The sequence below is a fragment of the Tursiops truncatus genome, chromosome 7, assembly GCF_011762595.2.
Source record: "Tursiops truncatus isolate mTurTru1 chromosome 7, mTurTru1.mat.Y, whole genome shotgun sequence".
NCBI classification, from domain to species: domain Eukaryota; kingdom Metazoa; phylum Chordata; class Mammalia; order Artiodactyla; family Delphinidae; genus Tursiops; species Tursiops truncatus.
Genome location: NC_047040.1, coordinates 102509919 through 102523506, shown reverse-complemented (window position 1 = coordinate 102523506; position 13588 = coordinate 102509919). Strand labels below are relative to the sequence as shown.

The following is a 13588-nucleotide window of genomic DNA, read 5'->3' as shown; positions in this document are numbered from 1 at the left end:
CTGGACCAGCGCCTTCCACTTCTCCCCAGAGTCCGCTAATCAGATTCATTTTCTCTCCACCACTAGGGCGTGCTGTAGACCCCCGTGCTGTGCGGGGCTGCCAGTATCCTGCAGCAGGACAGCCGGTCCCTGGGAGGCGGGCTTTGCTTCATTCATTGCTGGGTCACCCGTACCTGGAGCAGAGCGCAGACAGGTAGGTGCCCAGTGTAGAGCACATCCCGAGTGAAAGGATGGCAAGCCTGGGCCTTTCCAAGTGTCCCCGCCACCCTGTCTCACCTGTCTATCCACCATCTATCCTCTTCTGCATCATTTATCTATATCTCTCGAAATTTATTTTTTCTAAAGCGTCTCAAAGTAAGTTGCAGATATGATGAGTTTTACCTCTAAATAGTTCAGTGAGTGCTTCCTAAATGCAAGGACGTTCTTTGACATAACCACAGTACAATGATCCACATTAGGAAATTGCAGGCAGCAGGGTGGGCGGCCCAGGGATGCGGAGATGGCTCGTGTGTCTGAGAAGCACTTCTGTGCTGAGGGCCCGGGAGGAGAGGGGGAGGCCAGACTGCAGAGCAGGCAGCCCCAGCAATCGAACAGGCCTGGAGCTAAGCTGAGTGTTGAACTTCACCTGAAAAGCAGGGGGAGCCGTGCAGACGTGCGGCCTGGGAAGCTTGGGCTCTGGTGCTCACCTTAGCCCCTGTCTCCCGGGTCCCTCGGGAGGCCACGGCGATCATCCCGGTGGTTGAGGGTCCTCGGTCCTCGGGGCTAACCCGGTCACCCTGCTCAGTTCAGCAAGAACAGAATGTACGCAAGGAGCCCAAGGAACAGGGAGTGGAAGGGCAGGGAAGGAACAGAAGAAAGTGAGTGAGAATAAGGGTCTGGCACAGGCCGGGCCTGTTGTGTAACCTGCGTTGACGTCTCCCAGTGGGTGAGTCACCGTTCTGCGCAGAGGGCCCACTCCTACCGTATCTACACACAGCCTTCCTGCTCCAGCTGCCTGGCACTGTCCTCCCTGCCCTGTGCCCTGGGGCTGAGCACGAGAACTTGGAGGTGTTCAGAATGGGGTTCAAATCCTACCATGGCTGCTGTGTGAGCTTGAGCAACTTGCTTGGCATCTCTAAGCCTCAGTGTCACCCCTCTAAAGCCTGAATGGCAGTCTATCCCTTGTAGTTCGTGGTGGGAGTTAGGTGGGATGGTCGGTGCCTGGGTCTGGCTCACCTGGACGCTCCTGCCAGGGTGCCTGGCACTTAGTAGGTACTCGGTAGGTGTCTGAGGGAGGTAAACCCATACGATAGCGCCTGGCCTGTAGCAGACCCTGGGGAAGTATCAGTTGTCTTATCTGAGGCCTTTAAACCATCCACAGTTACGACCCCCTGCATCTGCTTCTAGGCGGGTAACCCAGTCTGAGCCCACTGTGCTGAAGGTAATGGGCACTCCTGGCGGGCAGGTCACGGCCACACTCCCCGCCTACGTGTGTGCTACCATCCTACAGAGACGCCTGCACATGGAATTACTGAGGAGGGGAAAGCGGGGAGCTCCAGCCAGGGGACCAAGTTGGGGTGCTGACGGAGGTCGTAGGCAGAACTGCAGAGGCTGGTACCCGGCCATGGGGGCCCCAGGCACTGCGCTGCATGGGGGAGAATGTGGGCGTGCTGATGGGAGGGGTGGGCTGCCAGGGCCCTTCCCCCCAACCCCATCCCCAGGTAGACCGACACCTGGCCCTCCGCCCGCAGGCCTGCGCCTCACCTGCCTCTTGGCTGCTCCGGGAGATTTGAAGGTGTTGCAAATCGCTCTATGATGTTCTGGAGCCAAACCAAGTCCCTGGCCCATAGCCCACCCCTCGGGGCTTGGCGCCAGTGCATTGCCCCTGGGAGACAAGCTGCCTTTTACGACTTTGGTTTGAAGGGCTGGGTCAGCGGCATCCTCACCTGGCTGGCAGCGGAGAGGTGCCTCTTTGAAGTTCAAGCAGAATCAAGGTGATCAGAGGTCGCAGCGCCGGGCTGCTCCCATCCCAGGCCGCAGCCACCCAAAGGTGTTTCTGTGCTGAGCGGGGTAGAGGCTAGGAGCCTGTGCTCTGGAACCAGACAGCCTGGGTGCCGCTGACTCGCTGTGTGGCCTTGGACAACTGCCTTGCCCTCCCTGCTCAATTCTCTCATCGGTAATATAGAGGTGAGAAGAGTCCTCACCTCAGAGCAGGGCTGTACCAGGTAAATGAGTTAATGCAAGTAAACAGTTCCGAGCAGCCCCAACTCGTGGGTGCTGTGCAAACATGAGCCATCACCTCGAGAATTCAGGGACAGCACAGATCCTTCCTAGGGGCGGGAAGAGGCCAGCCTTCCCTCGCCTGACCCTCCAGCCCTCTGTGATCCAGCCCTGCCCACCATCTACCCTCACATTTGACCTCTCCCTTCCTTCCACGGCAGCCCCAGGAGCTGCTGTGCTTCCCTGAGCTCCTCCACCCACCCATGCAGGCTGACTCCTACCCGCCACTTCCCTCACCACTCAGCTCAGTCATCCCCTCCTCCAGGAAGCCTTCCACTTAACCCCATGACGTGCTAACCTCCCCCAAAGCCTGCGGGTTTGAAGAAATGGAGGCTCCGAGAGGGGTGAAGCTGCCAGAGCAGAGGGTTGGGACTTGGCTTCAGGGCTGGCCAGCTCCAAAGCTGGTGCCTTTCCCTCTAGCCTTCCTGCTTCCCTCTGTCAGGGTTTGTGGAGGGGATGCTGGAATGTTGCTGTGAGGCTTGGAGAGGCAGCAGCCATTTTGTCACCATGAGGCAATAAGCATAAAGGAAAAGCCTCTCAGAGAATTTGAAGCCAAATGTATTCTTATCTTGTACAACATCTAAAGAAGGAATGTTACTGTCACAGCCATTCAGAAGGGGAGTGTCACGGAAGCAAACACTGGCAGTGCCCACCCCAGCAATGCCCATGAGAAGGAGGCTTCTTAGTCAATGCCCTTTCAGAATTCTGGACGCATCGGCTTATCCAGCTCTCTCTGTGCCACATTCATGCTCCAACTCACGAATGGTTGTTGGTTTTCTGACGAAGGTCTGCTCTGGGGGAGAAGGCACTGTCACAGGCCAAGAGTGGTTTCCATCATGTCCCAGGACTGCTCATCATAGACAAATGCATAGGCCTGAAGGTTTACACATATGAGCCCATCCCGAGAGATGGAGCTGTGAGTGGGGTGTCCCCTACCTAAATCAGATTTCCAAAGTCTCGCGCTGTGGGACTCTTGCCCGTGAGCTTGAGAACTACAAAAGATGTGCAATGCCTGTTGAGTGAACAAGGGGATAAATTTTCCCTCCCCCACTGCAGCTGGGTTCCTGAGGGCAAGATCTGCATGTGTTTCGTCCCTGAGTGCCCAGAATGGGTCCCGGCCCTGGCAGGGGTTCCCACAGGGGTGCGGATGATCAATGGCTGGTCAGGGTGGGCAGTGAGACCTCCAGGGAGAGGAGGAGCCCCCCAGAGGACAGAAGCCCAGTTGCTCTCGTCCGCTGCTCCCGACACCCTGACCCCAGGTTCCCTGGGGACCCTCAGCCCATTTCCGGAAGCACTGAAGGGACGTGTCTCTCCCAGACACCTGAGTCCCTGCCACTGTCTTCGGCTGTGGTCTGGGGCTGCAGGTGGGTTTCCTACAGAGGAGCCGCTCTTTGAATCTGCTTTACTTTTTCCAGAGTCTTTCTCTAGAGGGTTTCTGAGTTCGATTTGGTTACTCATCACACAAGGGTTTCTTGAGCCCTCCATGTGGGTAAAGATCGAGATCTGCCTGCAGACTGGATCCCATTAGGGTTCAAGTCCAGGTCTGGGTCAGGACCAGACTTGGCCTCCTGGATAAGGGTAAGGTTTAGATCCAGATTAATCTTAGAGCCAGACCAGAGGGTCAGTTTTACTTCACGCATTTGCCCATCTTGTGGGATGTGGAAATTAGAGTCAGAGTTTATAGGACTTGACCCTCTGGGACCCCCGGGACCCGCTGCTTCCCTGCCTCGGCTCCCACCGCACCTGCCAGTAAAGGGCTGACGGCCTCTTGTGAGTTTTCTCCCAGGCTGTTTGGTGATGACACCAACTTCCCAAGGCCAAGGCCTTCCCAGGGCCCTGGCCTTCCACTTACTGGGCAACCTGCAGCTTTGTCCAGATGGCTGGGGGAGCAGTGCTCGTATCTGACAACCTGGCCAGGGGCACTCGCCTCCTGCCATCCTGGAGTTCCTTCACTGCCAGCCTCCCACCGTCCCCACCCGGCCTTGACCTCCAGAGATGAATGGCAATGCTGTCAGAGATCCCAGCAGAGCCAAGTCCCCGGAGCCTTGTGAGCCCAGGATTAGAGGCCGGCTCAGGGCGAGCAGACAGTTATCTCTGGCGCTCGTCCCTCTGGGATGGGGCTGCTGCACCGAGAAACACCTCGGAGCTGCTCTGGGTTTGCTCAGGTGAACGGGCCCAGGCAGCTGGGGGGAAACCGAGGGCAAGGGCGTGGGAGAGGGTCAGGGTGACAGAGGAGCACAAGGCTGGCTCTGGGGCTGCCACGTCCTTCTGGAGAGAGGGAACATGGTGTACGTGCGTGTCCTCAACCAGGAAACCTGATGCTTGTTGATCTTGAGCGCCTGCCGGAGTCTCGGCCCCGGTTCTGGGCACGCACCATGCAGCCTGCGAACGCCAGATCTGGGGGCTGGCGGAGGAGGGAGGCGTGTGGGACCTGGGTGGACGTGGGTCCCTCTGCCATCAGGGCAGCCAGCGAGGCAGCACCTCCCGAGGGACAGCTGGAAAGGTCCCTCTTGAGCACCTACTGGACACCGGGCATTGCTCACAGTGCATTGGATGCATTGTTTCATTTCATCCCGGGAGCAGTTCTGCAAGGGTTCAGCCTCATTACGCAGAGGAAGGAAGGAAAGAAGGGTCAGCGAGAATCAGTTACCCAGTGAATCAAGGAGGCGAGGACGCACAGCAGGTGCAGCATGAGTAAAACCCCGGCCTTGACATTGTTTTATTTTAAAGAACACCCTTCCTGTGTGACAGAATAGAGGCCCCCACTATCTTGACCTGGGTTCACCCAAGCAGAGACTGAGGCTCCTGGCCTCTGTGTGAGACCTTTTTGGGGGAGTGTGACCCCCTGGGAGATGGAGCGATGGACAGGAGAGTGAACGGGCTGGGATGGAGAACGGATGCTCGCATGGGATTGATGGCAGACCGCTGGGTCCTGGCTCCGAGAGCCGCACACACTCTGCCTGGGGGAGGGAGGAGGGAGATTTACCCTCAGGTCCCTGTATCCCACCCTTTCCTGTTGTCAGTGCGTGTCTGCCCGGCAAGGTGTGCTCAGTGGACGAGCACTCAGAGCTGGTCCCCGCAGAGGTGCCCAGGTGGCTGGATCAAGAGGCAGGTGAGGTCCAGAGAGCTGTGCACACAAAGTGGCTGATGTGTCCGGTCTCCTTATCATACAGCTGGGGACATTGGGAGGGGACGTGAAAGGCCATGCCTTGGTGGCTGGGGACTGGCGTGAGATCACGTGACACTCAGACCACTGAGGTGACCACGGTCCCCGGCAGGTGGCAGGCAGAAAGAAGGTTGCCTGGCTCTGGGTGTAAGTGTAGCGTCTGTGTGTGTGTGTGTGTGTGTGTGTGTGTGTGTGTGTGTGTGTTATACATAGAGAGAATTTTTGGAGCGACAGATAGGTGGCCAGGAGTGGAGCATGAAGACAGCCCTCTCTGGAAAGTTCTCAGGTGTGTGCACCCCATATAAAGAAGGGTGCCCCCCACCCCGCTCCAGGGCTGTAGGAGGTCGGAGCCCAGTGTCCAGGCCCCCGTCCCAGCCTTTGGAGGGGTGTCAGGCCAGCCCAGGCCCAGCCAGTGCCGTGACATGAGTCAGTCCCGGGGCGCGGACAGCCCACGTCCTGGGCTGTGGAGCTGTTCCCACTGGATCTCGGGTAGCCCAGGGGCCTAGAGCGAGAATGATGAGTAACTGGGCTTCGGCATCCAAGTAAAACCTACCCCAAACCCCAGACCAAACTGCCTCGGGCGCCTGCCAGCTGCCGCTGCCAGGATCATCAATACGCATTGTTCCCCTAGACGGGGCCCCTCCGCACTTTCAACCACGAGTTCCGGGGGCGGGCTAGGTGTGGCTCACACCACGCGGACAGGCACAGCTTCGTGGGATCTGTTCCCCAAGCCGCTCTCCCCACAGCCTCCAGCGACAGGGTCACGGGGAGGAAGGTAGCTCTCGGGCTGGATCAGGGTGGAGAGCCTTCACCAGGTGTGAAAGCTGGCTGATCTTGGCCTCGGGCTCCTCAGCTACTCAACAGGGTAATCACGTGGCCCTCGCGGTCTCATAGGGTTGGCGTGAAGGATGCAGGAACCCCTGAGAAAAATGTGGAGCCGGAGCGAAGTGCAGTGTCCCTGCTATTCTCAGCGTGCTGGGAGGCGTCAGGCTTCGGGCAAAGGGTGGGGGGGTCCTGGTCGCACAGGCCTGGGTTCCCACGTCAGCCTCCTCTATCCAACGCACGTGACTTTCTAAGCTTCAGTTTCCTCATCTGTGAAATGGAGCCAGTGAAGCTGGAGGCTGGGCAGGCCTGGCTCTCAGCCCAGTGCCGGGGGCTGGGGGACTTGTGACCATGACACAGAGACCCTGCAAGGTGACTCTCTAGGTCAGGCCAAGCATCACGGACAGAACAGGGGCCACATCCTCTCTGGGAGGCCAACGTCAAGACACACCTCTTCCATGAAGCCCTCTTGAGTCCTTCCAGCGCTGGCCTGGGCCCCTCCTCTAGATAACTAGATCCCACGGCCTCTAGGCCATTCTCTTTAGCTCTTAAGCACTGCAGGGGATACTGTTATTGGGGTGGGAAGTGGACTGTCCAGCAGACTTGCCCCTCGCCCTATTTGAGAGGAAAACCCCTTTAATGTGATACTGGCAGGAAATAAGCCGCCCGCTGTGAAAGGGGGCAGGTGTACCCTCACCTAGTTCCTGGGCATATTGACCAGGCTTGGCCAAAAGGACACTCCCAGCCAGGGCTCAGAATCTTAAGCAGTGACATCATTCAAAGGGAGAGTTGGACTCTGTTCCCCATGGCTGCGTCTGTGAGCAGTAGTCCTGCAGGCCAGCCGTGGTGGGGTGGACCTTGCCCAGAGCACCTGGGGCTGTGACTTGGCTCTGCTTTTCGCTCCTGGCCTCCTTTGGTGCCTGCCCACTTCCTGAGCTTTGTTCTCTCACCTTCCTGCCAATTCTGAGCTCCCTGGCAGCCAGAGTTGGGTCAGGTCTCTGTTGTTCACTCAACACACATATTTGCCTTGCATGATACCAACTGTTCCAGGCGAGCAAATACTCTTTCCCTCAAACGGATTACACCCCCCGGGGCCAGGAATGCTGCCCTCCACCCTGACGTATCGCCCACCGAATGCCTCCCCGGGGCATGTACACCATGGTTAACTTAATGAACACTGCTGTGTGTTATGTATGAAAGTTGTTAAGAGGGTAAATCCTAAGAGTTCTCATCACAAGGAAAAATATTTTTTTCTATTTCTTTAATTTTATATGTGTATGAGACGGTGGATGTTCACGGAACTGACCTTGATAATCATTTCATGACATATGTAAGTCAAATCGTTATGCTGTACACCTTAAACGTGTACAGTGCTGTATGTCAATGATATTGCAATTAACCTGGAAGAAAAAAAAATTTTTTTTAATCTTGTTTCTTGGTTGAAATTTCCAAAGGTTTATATTTCCTCTCCCAGAAAAAAGCATGAGTTCCTTGAGGAATAAGACTTTGTATTTTTCACCTTTTTATCCCTCACAGCATCCAGTGCACAGTACAGGCGTACCTTGTTTTACTGCGCTTTGTTTCCGTGTGCTTTTTTTTGGGCGGTACGCAGGCCTTTCACTGTTGTGGCCTCTCCCGTTGCGGAGCACAGGCTCCGGACGCGCAGGCTCAGTGGCCATGGCTCACGGGCCCAGCCGCTCCGCGGCATGTGGGATCCTCCCGGACCGGGGCACGAACCCGCGTCCCCTGCATCGGCAGGCGGACTCTCAACAACTGTGCCACCAGGGAAGCCCTCGTGTGCTTTTTAAAAAATAAATTGAATGTTTGTGGCAACCCCGTGTCAAACGAGACTATTGGTGCTGCCGTTTTTCCAACAGTATTTGCTCAGTTCATGCCTCCGTGTCACATTTCGGTAATCTTTGCAATATTTCAAACTTTTTCATCACTATTATATTTGTTATGGTGATCTGTGATCAGTGGTCTTTGATGTTACTAGTGTAATTGGTTGGGGCACCGTGAACCATGCCCATAGAAGATGGCAAACGTAATCTATAAACGTGTGTGTTCTGACTGCTCCACCCACTGGCTGTTCCCCAATCTCTCCGTCTTCTTGGTCCTACCTGTTCCCTGACACACAACAATATTGAAATTAGGCCAATTAGTAACCTTACAGTGGCCTCGAAGTGAAAGGGGGAGTCAAATAAAACACTAGAAAGGAAGCTTAGTGAGGAAGGCATGTCGAAAGCCGAGACAGGCCGGAAGCCAGGGGCCTTGTGCCACAGTTAGCCACGTTGCGGATACAAAGGAAAAAATCTTGAAGTGAAAGGGCTGCTCCCTTGAACTCATGAATAATAAGAAAACCAAAGTGGGGAGGGGTGTGCCTGGAGGGCTGGACACCCTTCTGGAGCTGAGTTACTTAAGAAAGAAGATGGTTTTCCCCTCTCTTTGGATTTCCAGCCCTTGGTTTGGGGCAAAAAGAAAACATCTGCACGTGGCAGATGAAAGAACTTGCTGGTTTTTGATTTCCCCAGCAGCACGTAGGTAAATAATTATTATCAGTTTGGCGCAGTTGGGTTCAAGGGTGACTACGTGAGTCTTTCAGTACTGATGGTTCTAGGGAAGGGGCGGGAATCTGAGTCATTCCCATAAAGTCTTAGTGCATGAAAAAGCCAGAGGCACCTCCCAGGAGCTGGGACAGGCGGCAGAACAGGGTAGAGCTGGGTTTGGCCTTGGATTTTACAGCCAGCATCTCTGGGCATTCGCTTTCCTTCCTGACATGTTTATACAACAGAGATGGTTGTTGCCTGGATTTAATACAGGTTTTACAGTTGGTTATAATTTCTGACATTGGAAATGTCCCCACGTATCATGGAGGGGTCAAACTTCTTTGAGGAGCAGAGAAAAATTCCCCAGGATCGCCATGGCAATGGAAGTTGTCACTATGCCGGGCCAGAGCCAACATCACTTTGGATCTGGACCCTGGATAATGTTGCAGTGTCTGGGCTAATTGTCTGTTCATTCATTTATCAGTTTATTTGTTCTACTAATTTGCTCCTTATTTATGACCCTACTTGGTTCTGGTCATTCTCCTCTCTGACGTCCAGGGCAGCCTAGATGAAAAGATGAATAGTCAAGACGGGAAATTCTCTGACACTTTTTCTTAATTTCCTGTGCCAGCTTGTCTTTCTCAGGCCAGGCTTTAAATATTGGTGAGCAAGGAATGCAAAAGACAAAGCCTATCTGAACCTCACTAGGGCATGTGGTAAAATTGTGTGCGGTCTCCTTGTGGACCAGACAGAGAGAGACCATGTCAGGAGCATGGTTGTTGCCACTTTCTAGCTGTATGTCCTTGGCGACTTACTTAGTATCTGTGACCCTCCTATCTCCTCAGTCTGCAGAGTAAGGATAAAACTAATATCTACTAGGTACCCAGAACCCTGCCAGGGCCTATGGTAAGCACACGACATGTATAATCTGATTTTTGTCTCACAACAACCATATGAAGTTAGGACAGCCAAGTCTTTCCTTTCATAGAAGAGGAAACTGGGAACTTAGAGAGGTTAGTACTTGTCCCTGGTCACAGGGCTGATTGATGGTTTAAATGTCTGAAAACCAGTTTCACACATTTTGTTTTGTATTTTGGGTGTTCAAGGTGGAAGGGTAAATTTGGTCCCTATTAGTCCATCATGCCCTTCCAGTGTTTTGGGAAAGCTTATTCCTTAGATGGCCCCTCAGGAAGGGCTTGTAGGACAGTATTCCCCATGTTATCCTGTTCATAACATTTTTCTATGGTCTTTTTACATAGAGGTTTATTAGGTTGATGTAAAATCTGTGACATATTGTTTGAATGTGTTGGATATGTTATTCCATTGTCTTCTGGCATGAAGAATTGCTATCAAAAAGTCTGATGATGATGTGGTTATATTTCCCTTTTAAGTAACTTGGTCTTTTTGCCAGGATGCCTAAAATAATTTTTTCATAAAGTCCAATAATTTTACCGGACTATATCTTGAAATTGGCCATATAGGTTACTTTCTCTAGGATTGTGATACGCTCTTGCACTATGTGGTCACAAATTCTTTTATTTCAGGAATGTTCTCTCAAATTATATATTTTAGTCTTTGTTCTTTTGCTTTGCTTTCATGGACTTTCTTGAAAAGTCCATTATTATACGTATGTTGTATCTTCTTTGCTTTATCTTTTACATCTATCATTTTTCTTTCAGTCCTTATTATCTCTTTTAAAATAGTTTAAAAAATATGTCTTCCTTTCCATCTTGTCTTTATCTTAAGGCATTATTGTGTTTGTTCTTTCTTGTGTTCCTTCTACTTTAGTCTTCATTTTTAAAAGATTTTTTTCTTTTTTCTAGTTATGTCCCAAGTTCTGTCACTTCTCTTTTCAAAGCTTCCTATTCTCTAGTCACCTCATTTGTAAGATTTTCTAATTTTAATTTATACTTTTCTTTAATAATTTTTATCATTTTCATAATACATTTTAGCTTGCTTTTTAATATTGGATTATAACTTCTATCTCTTGTATACATGTCTTTCTGGTGTGTTTTATTGTCTGGGGGGGATATTTATTCTCTGGTTCTTCTATATTATTATATATACATATAATACTCCCCATTCTCCTGTTTCCTCAGAATTATCTTCTTATGGGATTTGATTTTTTTTTTCTGTTGCTCACTTTTTATCTGCAATGCATTTTTCTTGCTTTTAGCATGTAAATGTGTGTCAGAATACCTTTTTTGGCTTCATCCCTGTAGAGTTCCCTGGTTTTTTTTTTTAGAACAAAAAATATTTTACTGAAACATAAGATTTACAGAAGTTTCCAGACAAGCCATACAAAATGGTCATAAGCTTTTACTTGAAGGGAGGATTCTACACTTGACAGCAAAGTCACAATGTTATTAGTGAGGGCTGTGATGTTTGTTTAATGTTCCCGTGTTGGTTCAAACAATGAAGCTTGTCCATCTACAGCATCTGAATAACTAGCATATTCTAAAGAACTGGTTAGCTGCTTTTAACCAGTACAATTAGATCATCATAAAAGGAGGGAAAGGAGCCCATAAAATAAACATAAAACTACCTCCCCCCCCAAAAAAAATAATAAAGAAAAACACCCACATCCTTGCAGCTAACCCTGACAACTCTCTTCATTCACAGTGCTTTATACTTAACCCTTGTTGGGGGAAACCAATAAAAGCAGAGAGGCGCCACTGTTTCTAGATGTTTCGCAGCAATCCAGGTGATACTTCTAGCCTCTGCTCGTGTTTTACAGCAGTGGATCAGGACCAGACCTAGATCTGCTAATGTAATAAATGCTAATGGCTTTTATTGTGCCGTGTTTCTAAGACTATGTCCATTAAATGGAAACAAAAAGGAAGAAGTCTTGGCAGAACAGGAGAAGTGATGCACACCTGATGATCAGATGGCCTTAAACATTATTCCTGGCATATAGCCTAGTCCACGCTCTAGCTGTTTCTATGGCTTGGGCTTTGTTGCTCTTCCACTGCTCCGACACATCATTTGCTAATGGATCAGCTGGATTGGAAGCACTTAACAAAGGCTTGATCGATAGCAGAACTGTGCGGATCTGCAGTGCTGGGGACCACTCAAAATATCTAAACATATTCTTCCCAACTTGTCTACATTAGGATGACAAATTCTGGTCATGAAACATACTTCAGGGGCTGCCACTGGGTATTCATCTGGAAGGAAGAGTTCAAGTTTAAAAGTCCCCACCTCGGGCTTCCCTGGTGGCACAGTGGTTGAGAATCCGCCTGCCAATGCAGGGGACACGGGTTCGAGCCCTGGTCTGGGAGGATCCCACATGCTGTGGAGCAACTGGGCCCGTGAGCCACAACTACTGAGCCTGCACATCTGGAGCCTGTGCTCCGCAACAAGAGAGGCCGCGACAGTGAGAGGCCTGCGCACCGCGATGAAGAGTGGCCCCCGCTCGCCTCAACTGGAGAAAGCCCTCACACAGAAATGAAGACCCAACACAGCCATAAATAAATAAATTAATTAATTAAAAAAAAGTCCCCACCTCAAAGGGAGAACCCTGGGGTCCAGCAAGGACCACATGAAAATAATGCGTGTTGCTCTCATCTGGTTCTGCTTTGATGCTGGGAACTGGTCCAACCAGCAAATGCTGGGTTTCCTTGAAAATCCCATGGGGTAGCCCGGCCATCTTGTCAGATCCCAAGATGGGCCTCTGGTCTCTTCTCCCTATAGCTTCCTCTTATGTTGTTTTCACAAAATGATTAAAAGCATGGCCTCACACTCTTGGAGATCTGACTACTCTCTTCCCCTCTTCTGCATTTTTTTTTTAATTTTTAAAATAAAAAAAATTTTATTTATTTATTTTTGGCTGTGTTGGGTCTTCATTGCTGTGCGCGGGCTTTCTCTAGTTGCAGCAAGCAGGGTTTACTCTTGTTTGTGGTGCGCAGGCTTCTCATTGTGGTGGCTTCTCTTGTTGCGGAGCACGGACTCTAGGTGTGCGGGCTTCAGTAGCTGTGGCACACAGGCTCAGTAGTTGTGGCTCACGGGCTCTAGAGTGCAGGCTCAGTAGCTGTGGCGCACGGGCTTAGTTGCTCTGCTGCATGTGGGATCTTCCTGGACCAGGTCTCGAACCCCTATCCCTTGCATTGGCAGGCAGATTCTTAACCACTGTGCCACCAGGGAAACCCCCCCCTCTGCTTTTATCTGGACCTTTCTTTCCTTTGCTTCTACTCTCCTTATCCTGCTCAATTTGGATTCTGCTTCTATCTGTTTCTTCTCAGTTTGGATCTCTGCTTTGGAAAAGAGCTTTGATTTGTTTGTTTGTTTTAAAGATTTTTTTTTTGATGTGGACCATTTTTAAAGTCTTGATTGAATTGGTTACAATATTGCTTCTGGTTTATGACTTTTGGTTTTTTGGCCCCGAGGCATGTGGGATCTTAGCTCCCCGGCCAGGGATTGAACCCACGTCCCCTGCATTGGAAGGCGAAGTCTTAACCACTGGACTGCCAGGGAAGTCCCTGATTTGTTACATTTCATGAGTTCAAGGGCCCATAGTGCTCCAGTGCTATCAGCTCTGTCATATGGACCCATTGCACTTGCCTCCTGGTTGGATCCTTCAAAACCTAGTTCTCAGAATGGCCCACAGCACTTTCCAGTTAGTTCATCCTAGTGACTTGGGGCTTCTTCTGTCTTAGGAGCCCAGATGTCGCCCTATGCACCATGCAGTCCTTGTAGCTTAGCTACCAGTGGGTTGTTCCCACCTCCTCGTATCAGGAGAATACTGGGGAGATCTTACCACCTAGTTTTGTTGCAGATGTTGTCCGTGGGTCTTCAG

At 51.2% G+C, this 13588-nt stretch overlaps 1 pseudogene; it reads right to left on the bottom strand.

Annotated features, from left to right (window-relative positions):
- Nucleotides 1–11686: 11686 nt before the first annotated feature.
- Nucleotides 11687–12442, bottom strand: LOC101328047 (ubiquitin-conjugating enzyme E2 N-like; annotated as a pseudogene).
- Between the last annotated feature and the right edge of the window lie 1146 nt (nt 12443–13588).